Here is a 15845-nt window from a genome sequence, read left to right as displayed (position 1 = left end):
CTGACGCCCCTCTCACAACGTGACTGACGAGGGAAAATGGAGAGAATGCAAGAGGAGGGACAGCGCTAGGATTGTGCCTCCCTTCGTGACATTTTGAAGATTAATTCAATGTTTTCATAAGAGCTTTAAAGATGAAAGGGGCTGGAAACAACATTATGTCTTTACTACCAATTCCTGGGAAAGGAGGTTGAGAGATGAATTGCTTTCAGGGCTGTAATTTGCAATGACATTCACTGAAGAATTGCCTTCACTGTGTTTTACAGCATCTTTCACCTCATGGAGACTTACATAAGGTCCAAGAAACTGGAGCTCTGAGAGGAGAGGAAACTAGGACTTCAGGGTTACCAATTAGCCCTAAGGTAAACTCACCATACCCACTCCATGTAACCAATCCTTCACAAATGGTGTGTCAGGGCTAGGAACAGCCCCTAGGGTTGACCTGGTCTCACTCCCTCATTTTACAGATGAGGAACGAAAGCTGGGAGCTCATTGCTATCATTTGGGTCTCCTCATGCTCATCGGAGTCACAGAAGCACAGACCATTTCTCTACGTGGTGTGGTTTGGGGGATTCTGGGAAGCCCTTTTCTAGAAACTTGAAAATATTTAAGGATTAGCCTATTACTTATTGTAAGAGCCACACCAGTTGTAATTCCTAAATTTCCATGAAGCAGGACTTTCTACTTCCTGTCCTCTTTACACATGAAAATACCTCAAGGACAGATACTAGATGGATTTAGCGACCCATTGTGATGTTAACTGGAATAATAAATGAAATGGACTCAGAAGTCACAGGAACAGGAGACTGAGTCTCCTCCTTCCCCACATGAGCTGTGGGGCTTCTGACAAATTATTTCCCTCTGGAAATGTCAGTTTTGTCATCTGTAAGATGGGAAAACTGAGTATCAGTCTCATAGGGCAGATAGGATTACACAAAATGGCTTAAAACCCGACTTGACTCTCAGCACTGAGTAAATACCATGTAAATGGTGGTGACCCAATAAATGGAAGGCACAGTCCTCATCATCCTCCTCATCATTTCTGGGCACATGTCTAATGCAAACAGTGTCTTCCCAGTGAAGGATGGGCCTGCAATAAGAGGAGAAGAAAAGAAGAAGGAACGTGGGTGTAGAAAAGGAGATCTAGGACATGGAAGAAATCCTGTGTCTTTCGTAGTTTGGTAGATGATCGGTTCTGGCTTATGCTGACCAAATCAAGACTCTCAGGGACTAATGGGTTAAGATTAAAAAAATATATCCCTTGTGTTCTAGAAATTCCCAGTGATGGTTATGTTGCTATCGAAGTTGCCACCAGTCATATTTCAATCATTTGATTCTTTGTTGTTGTTGTTGTTGTTGCTTTTGTTTGTTTGTTTTGTTTTGTTTTGTTTTGATTTTTAATAATGTTTTGTTTATTTTGGGGACATAGAATGATGACTACTTTTGACATCTCATCATCGATGACCTTATATAATAATGGGAAAAATATTGCCCTGTTAAAAAGTATTGCAAACTAACTTCTTGAAAGCTTTTTGGTAGCAGAGCCATTTTCCCAGAAATGGTAATATAATATTGATCTTCACGGTGTTATATGCTTAACTTTGTTTTCCACATTCATGAATATTACTGACTTCACTGAAGCAACATTTAAAAATGTATTTGTGTACTAAGTGGCGAGATGGTAATGGAACTCCAGTAAGATAATATATGATTGAATATTTTGAATTCAACATGATTGTTAGTTATTATTTCTATTTTTACAATTTTATTTGAAAAAAATTATACTGAAAAAAATACTATATTTGCAATCAATCATTAGAATACTGTCTCTCTTTTTTTAAAATTTATTTTTTATTTTCAGCATAACAGTATTCATTATTTTTGCACCACACCCAGTGCTCCATGCAATCCGTGCCCTCTATAATACCCACCACCTGGTTCCCCCAACCTCCCACCCCCCACCCCTTCAAACCCCTCAGATTGTTTTTCAGAGTCCATAGTCTCTCATGGTTCACCTCCCCTTCCAATTTCCCCCAACTCCCTTCTCCTCTCTAACTCCCCATGTCCTCCATGCTATTTGTTATGCTCCACAAATAAGTGAAGAAGTCTTTCAAAAGGCAAATGAGACGTGACCAATGGAAGCAAATGTGGGTGTATGTTCTTTTCACTCTGTTTTCACGAGCAAATGTTTGGAGCTTGTTTTTCATTTTGAGCATAGAAAGTTTTGAGGACCTCTTGGTTTGAGCCAAGGACCTGAGGACATGTGAAACAACCCTGAGCCAACCACATCTGACTTGGGGCTCTACAGATAACTCCTGAGGTCTGTCTAACTCCAGTTCCTCAACCTGCCATGAAACCCGCCTGACCAAATCTGGTGTTCCTGGGAACAGGGCAAAGAGAAGTCAGCTATGTATAGAAGAATGAAACTTGACTATTCTCTTATACCATACACAAAGATAAACTCTAAATGGATTAAAAAAAACCCCTCAATGTGAGGCAGGAATCTGTCAAAACTCTATAGAAAAATAGGCAGTAACCTCTTTGACATCAGCCACAGCAACTTCTTTCAAGATTTGTATCCAAAGGCAAAGGAAACAAAAGCAAAAATGAACTTTTGGGACTTCATCAAAATCAAAGCTTCTGCACAGCAAAGGAAATAGTCAACAAAACAAGGGCAACCCACAGAATGCAAGAAGATATTCGCAAAGGACACTACAGACAAAGGGCTGATATCCAAGATCTATAAAGAACTTTTCAAACTCAGCACACACAAAACAGATAATCATGCCAAAAAATGGGCAGAAGACAGGAACAGATACTTCTCCAAAGACTTACAAATGGCTAACAGACACAAGGAAAAATGTTCATCATCATTAGCCATCAAGGAGAGTTAAATCAAAACTGCATTGAGATACCACCTTGCAAGAGTTAGAATAGCCAAAATCAACAAGACAGTAAACAACAAGTGTTGGAGAGGATATGGAAAAAGGGGAACGCTCTTACACTGTTGGTGGGAACACAAGTTGGTGCAACCACTTTGGAAAACAGTGTGAAGATTCCTTAAGAAATTAAAAATGGAGAAGTCGAAGCTAATGCATTTTATTTATTTGATTCATGTAGGTTCCTAGAGTCAACATGAAGATGGCCTGTTTCATTTCGGTGGTAGAAACCAAAATGCTCCAATTGGCAGCTACTCCAAGATTTAGTAGTGGAGAGGTTGGACCCTCCAGTAGAGACGAATTTGCCTGTTTATCACACCATCAAGGAGCCTGAAGTTTTTATCAGGAGAATCCGTGGTGAGGAGGAGAAGGTACTAGATCCAGGGAAGTCTGAGTTTGAGTCCTAGCTCTACTTTTTATTCCCTTTGTAATTCGGATTGAGTCACTGAAAATTCCTGGGTCTTGTTGTCTCTTCTCCAAAGTGAAAATAAAACTTTTCCTATCAGCCTCGGCCCTTGTGTGAATAAATGACCAAACCAAGTGAAAATACCTGATCATCGACATATAGATGAAGACATGGTGACTCTCACTCTGGCTCATTAATTTATCCGCTAAATCAAAAAGCCTATAATTTACTTTTCCATGGGTTCTCTGGACAACACAGGTTTGTCGAGCGCTCAAGGCTGATTTCTTCCTTTGTGAGGTTTATAGAAGTTTCACCAAGGAGTTCTCGGTTCTCGGCAAAAGAAGTTGGGAGCTCAACAATCCTTGCAAACTCTCTTGATTCCTCAGTAGTGCACATTTCCCACTATTCCCCGCCCCGTCTCATCTCCCTCTGGATTCTCTGGTTACAGCTGTTTAACCATGTGACTCAAGTAGGATCTGTCATATGGATTGAAGAGATGGGCACCTGTGACAAACACTGGGTCTCTGAATCATTCCATGCAATGTGTCAAATATGAACCAAGTTTCTCTTGTTTGCAAATAAAATGACCCCCTCACTATGTATACCGAGTTGCAATCACAGGTTTTGTTGTTTACAATACATTTGAGTGGGATCTTACCAGCTGTTTTTGAGCCAAGTATGATCATTAAATACATAACCCTGACATTGTTTTTATCAAAAGGTGACGTTTATGTCCTCTTCTTTGGTATCTTGGGGGGTTTCTGGAGACTTCTTTGGTATCCTGGTGGGCTTCTGATTGTTCCAGCCAATAAAGTATGGCAAAAGTGGTGCCGTGTGACTCCTGAAGCTGCCCACAAAGGGTTATGTATCTCCTACTCAGTCTTGTGGAGCACGGGCTATGGGGGAGGCTGGAAATCCTGTAAGAAGTCTGGTCATCCTGAGAGCACCAGGCTTCCTGGAGAGGCTCTCTGTGGGTGTTCTGGTCAACAATCCCCTCTCCGTCCCCAGCTGACACCTAGCAATATCTGCTGGTCCTGCGAGTGAGCCACCCTGGCGCCCAGCCCAGACTAGCCTTTCAAGGGTGGAAGCCCCCATGACAACAGGCTTCCACCACCCAAGAGGCTAAGTGAGAACTGCCCAGCCAAGCTTCTTCCAAATTCCTGACCAACATATCTTGAGAAAGAGAGGGAAAAAAGTTGTTTTAAACTCCTACATTTTGGCACAAATTCTTACACCACAAGAGTAATTGTGCAACAAGTCACTTAAAAATTTTGAAGCTCAGCTTGCCTGGGTGGTTCAGTTGGTTAAGCATCTGACTCTTGATTTCGGCTCAGGTCATGATCTCACTGGGATGGAGCGCAGTGTTGGGCTCTGTGCTCAGCAGGCAATCTGCTTGGGATACTTTATCTCTCTCTCTCTTTCCCTCTGCCCTTCCCACTTCTAAAAAATAAATACATCTTTTAAAAAAATGTGAGGCTCTGGGAGATTCTCTATAACCCAGGATTGCTGTGAGACATTAAGGACTTGGTGTCTGGAAGTGCCTCACAGTGTGTCTGTGCATCAGTGACTCCTCAACTCTTCTCTCTGCCATCCTTCCATTCAGGGACAGGATCTTGGTTTTAAAAAAAATCTAGAGGCTATAGATAGTTTGCTAATATTATTTTTTCTTTTGGCCCCATTAACCCAGTGGTTGTGGATTCCCAGAGAACTCCGGGTCAGTCATGAGTCTGAGGCATACTTGGAGCTTTTCTTCATTGGGGTCCTTTATTCAGAACTTCCTCTTTAGTGCTCACAAGTTCTCAGTGATAGTCATGTTCATGTTAATTTTCTGTCTCCTGTAGCTCCTCAATGAGTTACTTAACAGTAGGGACAGTCTTTGGTAGAATACTCTTTTAGCTCCGTAAGTAGATCAGCAAGTTGTAAATCCTTCTTGAAGTTCAGGACCACTTATTTGAATTTTCAATGGTAGGAGACAAACCATGTGCTTTATGAGAGTCAAGAACATAAGGATTTACTCGTTGTGCCCAGTGTTTTCTTATTCTACTAGCTGGTAGATTATTATTATTATTTCATTGTCTTCATGATAGTAGATGAAGCTATCATGATTTCTCTTTGCTTTCAACTTAAAAAAAAAAGTTTTCAAGATTTCTGGGGAGAAAACCACATTGGCCAGGGAAACGGACAATAATCAGAGCAATAATCCCTCTTTCTCAAGTCATAAATCCCAGTTATAAAAAAGAGAAAGAAAAAAATTACGTAGAAGTAGACTAAGGTAATGCCACATCTCCCAGCTGCCTCGGACTCTTAGACCTTTTGAGAAACTTGAGGTATTTCATCATGGGTGAGGGTTTTGGGACTCTATTTGTGGAATTTATTTTTCATGGTCCAATGATGAAAATAACACTAAGTTCTACAAATAGATTTCAAGTGGGTCAAGCGTTTCAGTTTGGAAAGTTAATCTCCTGAGCGGTGAGTTCCATCCAAGCCTGGGAGGGCTTAGGACAAGGACGTGTAAGAGCAAAGCAGCCAAGTCCTGCTCAGTCCTGGTCCTTGTGCCACCAAGTGGGACTTGAGGGGTTGGAGGGGAGAGGACTGGGAGGGATTTGCATTGTGGCCCTTCTTTCTGTAACTGCCCCCAGAAGCTATGGGGTCAGCACACCCTTACATAACGGGTCTTAATGGAAGACTCCTGACTCCAGTTCTTTTCCTCACGGACATGGTTGGGTGTCTTCATAGGTCCTGGGGAGAGAAGTGCCCCAGCAGGTGTGTGGCCCCGTGAGGTGTGGAGTCGCAGGGTGGGTGGAGTGACATAGCACTTGATCTCCCCGTTGGGGGACACACTCTGTCCTTCCCTCCAGGTCGTCCTGTAACTCCGTGCTGTAGACTAAATGTTCTCTCCTCTCCTGCCCTCCGTGGATTTGAAGCCAAACATGATTTCACATAGAGTTCTCAGGTCATTGGTTAAGTCACCCTCTGGACGGCTACTTTAAGAAGCCCCTGTCCCTTAATGTTTCCAGGAACTCTAACCCATGAAGCACGTGGAATGCCTCACCAAACAACATGGAATCCTTACCAACTAGTATTTTCCCCACCAACACAATCTACTTTATTTATGGCTCCTTAGCAAAATACAACAGCGCTTATTTAATGGGCAGAATTCTAAGAAGGCGCCGGCCCCATATGCCTGGATGATCCCTTTCCCTTGAGAGTGGGCAGGCCTGTGAATGGGAGGGGCTGACACTCCTGTGCCCACTTACTCATCCTCGGCCTCTGAGCGAACCAAAATGAAGATTATTCCGGTGGTCCTGACCTCATCAGGCAAGCCCTTTCTGAAGTCAGAAAAAGTGTAATAATGTAAGAGACATTCAGTGTGAGGGGATTCTCTGTCATGGACTTTGACCTTGAAGGGGACTCCTCGTGGGTGGGAGTGATCCCCAACTGAAGCTAGCAGGGAATCGAACCTTGTGGAGAATCTGAGTGGGCTGGAAAGGAATCCTTCCCTAGTGAAGCCTCTGGAGGGGAAGGCAGGCGAGGAATCAACCCGTAGTGCTTGGGCTTGGGAGAGACAGGACTGTGAGATTAGAAATGTCTGTTATTTAAAACCACTAAACTTATGGTAACTTGTTAGACGTTGGAGAAAGTAAATACAGGCACTCATCCATGTGCCGAACATTGTAGTAAAGATACGCCCTGTATTATCTCATTTAATTCCCGTAACAATCCTCAACAGCGTCACTATGTCCACTGTTAGAATCAGAAAACAGGAGCTTGGCTCAATGGACCAAAGCAGCAAAGGTTGCTTCCTCAAATCCTGCAAATGTCCCCCTCCCTGTATTTGAATCTGTGAGACTCCCCCAAGCCATGTTCTTCCTTCGGCATTGCTGTGTCTGTCCTCACAGTTTTGATGCTGATGCCCTGTGGAAGTATTTTATGCTGAACCCGTTGGTTTCTTATAGGTACGAGTGTCTGTGGATGCAAACTGCCATTCAATTGTGCTCTTGAAGAATCTAACTCAGCCTTGAGTATTAAAATTATTAAGTTAAAGTCTTTCACAAAATTCAAGTCCTTCCTTCCTTTTTAAAAGATGAAGAGTGTGCATGAGGGCACCGGCTCGGAGCTCCCACCGCGTCCTGCCCACCCTCTCGCTACCTTCCCCGGACCCCTCCCCCACCCCTGGAGAGGCTTTATTGACTTGCTTTATTGGCTTTATTACTGAGTTCGTACCTAATCTCCAATCTCCCTCCCAGGCCAAGAAAACAAAACACTTCTGGATCTGCGGCTTGAAGCTTAAAATCGAGTCGGCATGCTGCTGGACTCCTTCCGACCCAGCACCTCAGACCAGGTGAGCGGGTGAGTGTTCTCCTTGTGACAACATCTTCACCTTGTAGCCAAGCTCCTTGTATTGAATTACGATCTGGTCCCATCATGCATTCCTTCAAGGAATTGCTCTATATTTAGAACTGCCAGAAACCCAATCTTTCCCCATCCAAACACAAGATTGCTAGAGAGGTTAAGTAAATGTGCCCTTGCTCCCACATGGGAGAACAGAAAAGGCAGAGTGAAAATTGCAGACAGAATTGGAAGACAGAGTGGAGGGCAGGGTTCCGTTGCAGGCAAGAACTGGAATATGAAGGCAAGATGGAAAATGACATTACACCGAAATGAAGGGAAAAGCTCAGACAAAATTGAGAAATATAAAACCACTTTCCCCCAAACAATGAGTAAGGAAGAAAATTCAGGGCGGACCACAAGTGCATAAGACCTAGCAGCAGGGGCTCAGGGAACCCGGGAGGATTTGACACTCTTGAGTTTTAAGTCTCTGCAGCGAGGGTCTGACAGAGGCTTTGTAGGAAGAAGCTGAAACGTTGCTGGCCCCTGTCCAAGATTACTGGTGCTGCAGGAGTCAAATCATCAGAAATTTGGGAAAATCAGATGGAGGCCATGAAAAGTATGGCAAGGATAATGTAATATTGAATGTTCAACAGGCTGTTGAACGGATTTAATCCTAACAGAAATCTTCTGATACTCTTGCTATTATTGTGCCCATTTTAGAGACTGGCATGTTGAGGCACTGAGAACTGAAGTAGTTCGCCAAAGGGGAGGGCAGGGACAGGGGGGTGAGGAGACCGGGGCGGCAGGAGTGCAGGACACAAACCGAAGAAGAGGGAGAAGGCACCGAGGCGAGACGAGGTTCTGAGGGATGCAGGGGCCGTGGCAAAAATGGCGGCGGCTTTCGTGCTGAGCGAGAGGGGAAAGCCCGGTGGCTCTGAACAGAGCAATGATGTAGTTGGACCCACATTTAAAAATCGTTCTTCTGGCTGCGACGGTGAGAAGCAACGATGAAACGGGCTGGGGACAGGATCTGCCTCCCCGCGGGGAGGGCCTGGGGGAAGCGTGGTGGCCTGACAGATGCCTGGCACTGGCTCTGCTCCATGGGGCCCCTGCTCTCCCCTGACTCAGCGTGGAGAGGGCGAGGTCCGCGACGGTCCGCACAGTCACACCGTGCCTCCTTCGTGACAGTGTCCTCTGGGGGCTCAGTCTGGGGGAGTGGCTTCTGTGTACACTCAGGCAAGCTCCTGCTCAACCCATGATACGAACATGACACTGGCTGGTTTACAAAGCAATTTCATGTGAACTGCTTAGGAAACAGCCCAGGAAGGTAAGGGTGTCCGTCCCGTACTCCTCCTGCCACTGGACGGGAGAGGGGACAGACACGTGAATGCGCAGGTGAGCCTGTCCAGTGTCCCAGGGACTGGGGACTTTGGTGGGAAAGTGAGCCCATGGCCATGCTCTGGGCTCCCCCATGGGAGGGACGCCTGCTTCCCATAAATACCACACATGGTGCTCAGCCTTTCTGTCAGGCGCCTTCAAAGTTCTACTGTGATAAAAGTGACAAATCACTGTAGAGAAGATGAGCGAAGATGAAGGAAAACCAAATAAACTAAGATCTCATACAGTCAGGTCGCAACAAAGGCTTTCCGTTTATAAGACGGTTTTAAGGCTCGACACAGAAGAGCCTTTTGAGAATGAGTTCAAAGCGTTTCCTCTGCTCACTGCAGCTCCAAGAATCAGCAAAGCATCCACATCTATTAGCTTTGATTCCCAAGTCATGAAAACCCCTCATTGTTTTTTCTTTTTGTTCCATAGGAAGTGTCATTAGCTCAGCCTTTATAAGCTTTCTTGCAAGTTAAATAGATGATCTCCCCTCTAATGACACGGCTAAGATGAAGGGGAGGTACCCAGCGTGGGCACAAAATTTAGGGGATGGGGCATTCAGAAACTGGCAACCAAAATAAATAATATTTTCATGTGATGTTTTCAGAAATCAAAGTGCCCCAACTTCCATTCTGAACAAAACCTCAGAACTCGAAATGCAGGCAGTTATCAGGATGAGTGACTTCTCCTTTTGCTTTAGGCTTCAAGGAAGTGGTGTTCCCCTCTGATGTTTTATGCGACAATATTCTCTGTGCATTTCGTGTTCCATACAAGCCAGGGGTTGTTTCTCAGGCATCGGGCTCAAAGAGGAGACAGTGCGAGCGTTGCATCTCGTAGGGCCTCTTGGACACAACACAGTTTCGCTTTAATTGGTTACATCTCCCCGAAGCATTTTAAAATGCAGCCTGTCATGGTCTTAATCTCCAGCTTATAGAGGAGCCCCCCCATCGGCACAACCTCCTTGTTGCCCAGGCAGCGGGGCGTTCTGCCAACTCAGGGGTCTGCCCGGCCCCTCCTGGCAGGTGCCCTCCATGTTGGAAGGGGAGGCTGGTGATCCAGGCGTGATCAAAAGACGACTTTCACATAAGCACGCGCAGGCAGCAGTCTCACAGTCAGCACGAAGCTGTGACTATGAGGCTGTTGTTATACTTTGCACCATGGCTTGAGCCATTAATTAGAGGATGGTTTTCCTCTTGAGATGCTGCTGATTAAAATATATGTACACTCTGTTGGAAAATAACTTCAGGGCGGATGGGAAAATAGTGAAGAGAGATCTCCAATAAATACCTTTGAAAGAAAGGGCATTTTCTTAAAGAGGAAAAGACTTGTTTTCTTGCCCTGCTGGGAGCCGAGTCTCCCAGAGCCCTTTTGTGGTTGGCTGGGCTGGCTTTGCTTAAAGATAAAAGAGATGAAGAATGGAGTGAATCAGCCGAACTCTTCCATAGCTAACAATCAGAATTTTCTTTGGAGTTGACTTTCTTCTTTTGTAATCAGAGACACGCGATTCCAGGTGCTTCCATGAACTACGCATGGCGTTCTCCCTATAAACAGGGGGAAGGACAGGCCTTACCAGTTACAGAACCTGCACGCTCACCAGTTTCACTGACCCTGTGCGCATCTGTGGACCCCCGCAGCATGAGGGAGCTGGGCCTTTTTGGTCTTTGAAAATGGACTAAAAGCTATAGGTAGGTCAGACCTTCGTGGGGGCCAGTGTAGGAGGTATGGGAGCATTTCTGAGCTGCTCATAGATTACATCAGTTCAGGACTTCAGGAAGCATCTTGGAGCCTGGAACATGGCCCATTCTGCCTTCTCCTAGCCTGGGCCATGATCTTGGATGTGGACTCTGTGGACCAGTGGCATTAATAGCCCCCGTGAGCTCCTCAGACTGTACACTCCCAGACCTGTTGAGTCCATGTCCACACTGGGACTAGATCCAGGGAATTCTGATCCCCAGGCAAGTTTGAGAAGCACTGGTATAAGATCATGGTGTCCACCAGCCTGAGCTTTCAAGACCGTCCTTGTGGGTGGGAGGAAATATTACAAGAGCGGCCTGATGACCATTCCCTGGACTTAAATGTGGACTCACAGGCACAGACTGTGACTTAGATGTGGACTCACAGATGGGAGCCCTTACAAATGTGACAGCCCTTCTCAGCAAGAAGGAGCGTGCCGGGGTGGGTGGGTCCATGGACATGGATCTTCAATAAAAGGGAGACTTCGTTGTAGATCAGCCATTCTCAGATCTCTAGGAATTTTAGTGAAGGACATCCACATCAGTGAGGTTCAGTGGAGGTCAAGGCTGGGAGATGCTGAGGACTGAGTAGCTGGGAAGGAGAAAGATGGAAACCATCCTTTGGTGTCTATGGACTGGGCCATGCAAGACTCGGCAGGTGACGGTCCCTACTGGTTTGGTGTCACAGAGCCTTCTGGGTGGCTCATAGCTGCTGCCTTGTTGACTGTTTTCACATTTTTTCTAGCCAGATCCTTAAGCTCTTGGGTCGATTTTGCAACATACAAGTCAACATGGGTCTCTGACAAGCAAGAGCAGTGGTTTCCACTACGGAGCGTCTGCTTTATATCAGATGCTGTCCCAATGACTTGGAGTATCTCTTTAACCCACCTGACCCCCAAAGGAGGCATTTTCTCATTTTAGAAATGAGGAACTTGAGACACGAGCACTGCTATTTCAAATTTTGCCCCAAACCTTTGGATTTGTCCTAATTTGTTTGAATGAGTAGGTGACGGTTCTTGCTGGTGCCCGTCCTGAGGGAGACCCATCTTCTCCTTCAGTTGGCCTCCAGCCACCATCTTCATTCATCTTTGGCATCTGTCCCCTGACCAATGATTGGCCACATCTCGCCACTCCCTGACTTATGGGTTCTTTTGAATATAGTCTTTGCTTACCTCTACTGTACTGAGGCAGACCACCTCTCTCCCCACAGAATATTTCATGGGTTATTTGTTCTACCGTAAAGACCTGCTTCCTCTTGGGAGAATGACTCCCTGGCTAAAGAGAGCTGGAAGGTCTGGATGTCTTCCTTCTCTCCATGCCCATCATTCAGGTAAGAAGCTTCTCTCATCTCCTGCTAAAAATTCATCAGCCCAGGTATACAGAACTTTGGAACTGAAATGATCCCTAATGTAGGAAAAGGGAAGTTTCTTTTAAGCAGCAAGTCAGTCCCCCATTAGGATCAACACTCATGTCCCTTCACCTGCTAAGGCAGGTTCATCCTTGAAGATCTAGGGTCTTCTAATCCTGGAATAACCTAGGGGGGGTATGTCTCCAAGTTTCCCCCACAAGATGGTGGAAGGTAGTGCATCAGCACAGGAGAGAGAGAAGGGGTCTGCGAGCCTGCATCTCCAAAAGGACAGGAAACAAATGAGAAAGTCATTTTAGACCTGGACTTTAATCTTTAAAAAAGCATGCAAAGTGTGACTACTCTAGCATAATGTTTCTTTGTTTTACTGTAAACACCCTTTGAATTTCATACCAGATTAAATCACCTAAATGTTTGCCTCCAAGGTTCTGGGTGAAGTGAAATCTCCTGGTGGACATGACATGTTTATTTTGCGGCATTTGGTATCCCCAGTATGTTGCCATGTGGCCCCCTGGACAGCCCAGTGCTCAGATAGTATGGTCCCCTGATGGTTTTGCTGAATAACTATTATAGGGAACAGGACAGTCATTCAGAAAAAGACAAGTGTCTAAACACTGGCCTTACAAAACACTTAAAAAGAGTAGTGGTGATTATAGCTGCTGTGTGGCCCTATAATCTAGTAACTTAAACGTCATTATGAGCTCATGACCTAGAGAAATTGAGATAAAAGCCAGAAAGAAGAAACAAAAGGATTGTAAAGAGAGGACTGGCCTGTGGGGAACCAGGAATTGGTGGGGTTTGGGATTGTGACTTTCAGTTCTTTCAGCTCTTCTTCATTTTTAAAAATTACCTCCCTGTGACAAATTGATAGAAAGTAAACATTTACTTTTAGATAATAATGGGGTCATATTAGGTGATCTTTAAAATTGCTCCTAGCTTTTAAAGGCACTTATTAAAAATGTCTAGCATCAATTTCCAACAAGCACCCAAATGAGCCAGAAGTGGAATCCATGTCACTAAAGCAGATGTTCTTGGTGAGTGGCTGACCCTCCCTGTGACCATCTGGACACATGGGGCACCTGGGGGGCTCAGTCAGTTAACGTCTGCCTTCAGCTCAGGTCATGATCTCAGGGTCCTGGGATCGAGCCCCGCATTGGGCTCCCTGCTCAGTGGGAAGCCTGCTTCTCCCTCTCCCTCTACCTGTTGCTCCCCCTGCTTGTGCTCTCTCTCTCTATCAACTAAATAAACAGAATTATAACAACAACAACAACAACAACAAAGAAACCTCTTTCAGTACCTTCTTATCCCTGATTTTTTAAGAAACATCATAATGAGATCTCGTTGCCAATATCCCATGAAGAAAACTTTTTTCCACCTTATTCAGTGATGAGGAAAAGCCATTGAGTCTGCTAGGTAGGGGTTCTACTAAGTAATCTTAAAATAAAAAATAAGTGCATCCACATAACTTTACCATTTTACCACAAATCTTCTTTTCCATGTCCTATGAGAGGAAGTTTGGAACCAGGGCTTAGGGACCATCCGTTATCTCATCATGAAGCACGGTGATACCCAACAGACTTCATTAGCTGCGCCGCTGAGCCTTGGGACCCTCGTGATTCTCATTGATGAAGCTATCTTTGGTTCTGAAAGATTTTGCCAAGTAAATGCCTTTGGCTCAAGGCATTTAAAAAATTTTAGCATCAGAATTAATGAAAAGATTACTGAAAACATCCTGACAGTAATTTGGAAGACAATCTGCACATCTATTTCTCTTTGGAAGAATAGTAATTTTTAAGCTGAATCCATCTTAGATCCTAATTTCAAGCGTCAGACAGTGAAAGGACTGGTGAATTTGAGAAAGAGAAATTGAAAACAAAACCTCAAGAAATAAGTCAGAGTATCTTAATGGTATGAAATAAATAAGACAAAGAGATATAGAAATTTCCTTAATTCATAATATAGTTCTCTGGAGACTTGGTTGTTATTGTGGAAATCAGCCACATTTACTATTTTAGGTTGTTATGAGAATACTTTCCTTCACTTATTTTGAAATATGTCCTACTAAAAGAAGTATATATAAACATATGTCCAGTTTAAAGAGTAACATTGAAGCAAACATGTACCTACTCACCAGGCACCAATGGGAAGAAAACATTATTTGTTACCTTGATATCTGTTCTGTCATTGCCAGGATCAATGTCAGTGAGCTTATCCCTTATATTTTCTTCTAGAATTTTTATTTCTTTTAATTTTTTTTAAAGATTTTATTTGTTTATCCGACAGAGAGAAAGATCACAAGCAGACAGAGAAGGAGGCAGAGAGAGAGAGGGAGAAGCAGGCTCCCCGCCGAGCAGAGAGCCTGAGGCGGGGCTCGATTCCAGGACCCCGAGATCATGACCTGAACTGAAGGCAGAAGCCCAAACCACTGAGCCACCCAGGTGCTGCATCTTCTAGAATTTTTAATGATTTCAGGTCTTAGGAGTCCCCTCTCAATTTTAACACAGTTCTGTGGTGGGGTTTAGGGTGAGTGTGCGTTCTGGTCTTTCCTATCCATCTCGGTATGGGTACTTTCCCAGCTGTCTGATATGTAGGGGTCACTCAAGTAATTTCTGGATTTCTGTCAGAAGAAATTGACCCGTGCATAACCATACATTTTGTGTATCCATGGGCGAAGGGAATGCTGGAAGCATTCTGTGTCACTGTTTTGGTGTGATCCTCTTACTAATTTCTAGTGGCTCTAAGTTGTTGTATATTATAGGCACAAGTCCTTTATTGATGAGTTGTGTGGCACTGTGGCTCCCATTCTCACTTCCATGATATCTTTTGATGGACACAAGGATTTTGGTTTTGGGGAAGTTGACCTATTAGTACTTTCCTTAATGAATTATGGTTTTAGGCTTTTAGGTGGAAACCCTTCTCTACGCAGCCCAGAAAAATACTCTCCCAATGTTTCCTTTAAAAGTTTTGAAGTTTCAACTTTGACATTTAAGTTATTAATCTGGTGAGAATGAACAACTTCCAGATCCGTGAGTTTTCTGTTCTCACTTCATTGATCAATTTGGGTAACTTGTATCCAATACTTCGCCATCCAAATTGACATAAGTTTATAATTTCTGATATTTGAGGTGCTGTATTCTCCCAAGGTGTTCATCCTTTTGGATAGTCTCAGTTCTTTGCTCTTTCTTTTTTTTTAAAATTAATTTTATTCCTTTTCAGTGTTCCAAAATTCACTGTTTATACACCACACCCGGTGCCCCATGCAATCTGTACCCTCCTTAATACTCACCACCAGGCTCACCCATCCCCCCACCCCCTTTCACCCCAAAACTGTCAGTTTGTTTCTCAGAGTCCACAGTCTGTCATGGTTCATCTCCCCCTCCAATTTCCCCCAACTCTCTGCTCTTTCATGTAAAATTTTGAATCATCTTATTGATAACTCTTCAAAATTTGACATTTTTAAGACTGAATCTTCCTACCCATGAATGTGAAATATTGTTAGGCTTATTACATATCGTTCAATGTTTTTCTTTAAAATTTTATGATTTTCTGTCCAGAGAAATCACACATCTTTGTTTTAGTCTTTGATTTGCTAATTTTATTGCTTTTATAAATGATGTATGTGTTGGGAGTCCCCAAGACCTCCCTCATATTTGATGACTCACTAGCAGTTCTTACAAACCTTAGAAGCT

General features: G+C 44.1%; 1 long non-coding RNA gene across 1 annotated transcript; it reads left to right on the top strand.

Moving 5' to 3' along the window:
* Positions 1-204: 204 nt before the first annotated feature.
* LOC131820154 (uncharacterized) lies at positions 205-12114 on the top strand. The gene is made up of 4 exons (XR_009349486.1): positions 205-359; positions 7590-7692; positions 10554-10742; positions 12001-12114. It is a non-coding gene; the product is annotated as an uncharacterized LOC131820154 (long non-coding RNA).
* The last annotated feature ends 3731 nt before the right edge of the window (positions 12115-15845 follow it).

The sequence above is a fragment of the Mustela lutreola genome, chromosome 1 (assembly GCF_030435805.1).
Source record: "Mustela lutreola isolate mMusLut2 chromosome 1, mMusLut2.pri, whole genome shotgun sequence".
Classification (NCBI taxonomy): domain Eukaryota; kingdom Metazoa; phylum Chordata; class Mammalia; order Carnivora; family Mustelidae; genus Mustela; species Mustela lutreola.
The sequence above is the reverse complement of the archived record's forward strand: the minus strand, read 5'-3'. Positions and strand labels throughout refer to the sequence as shown.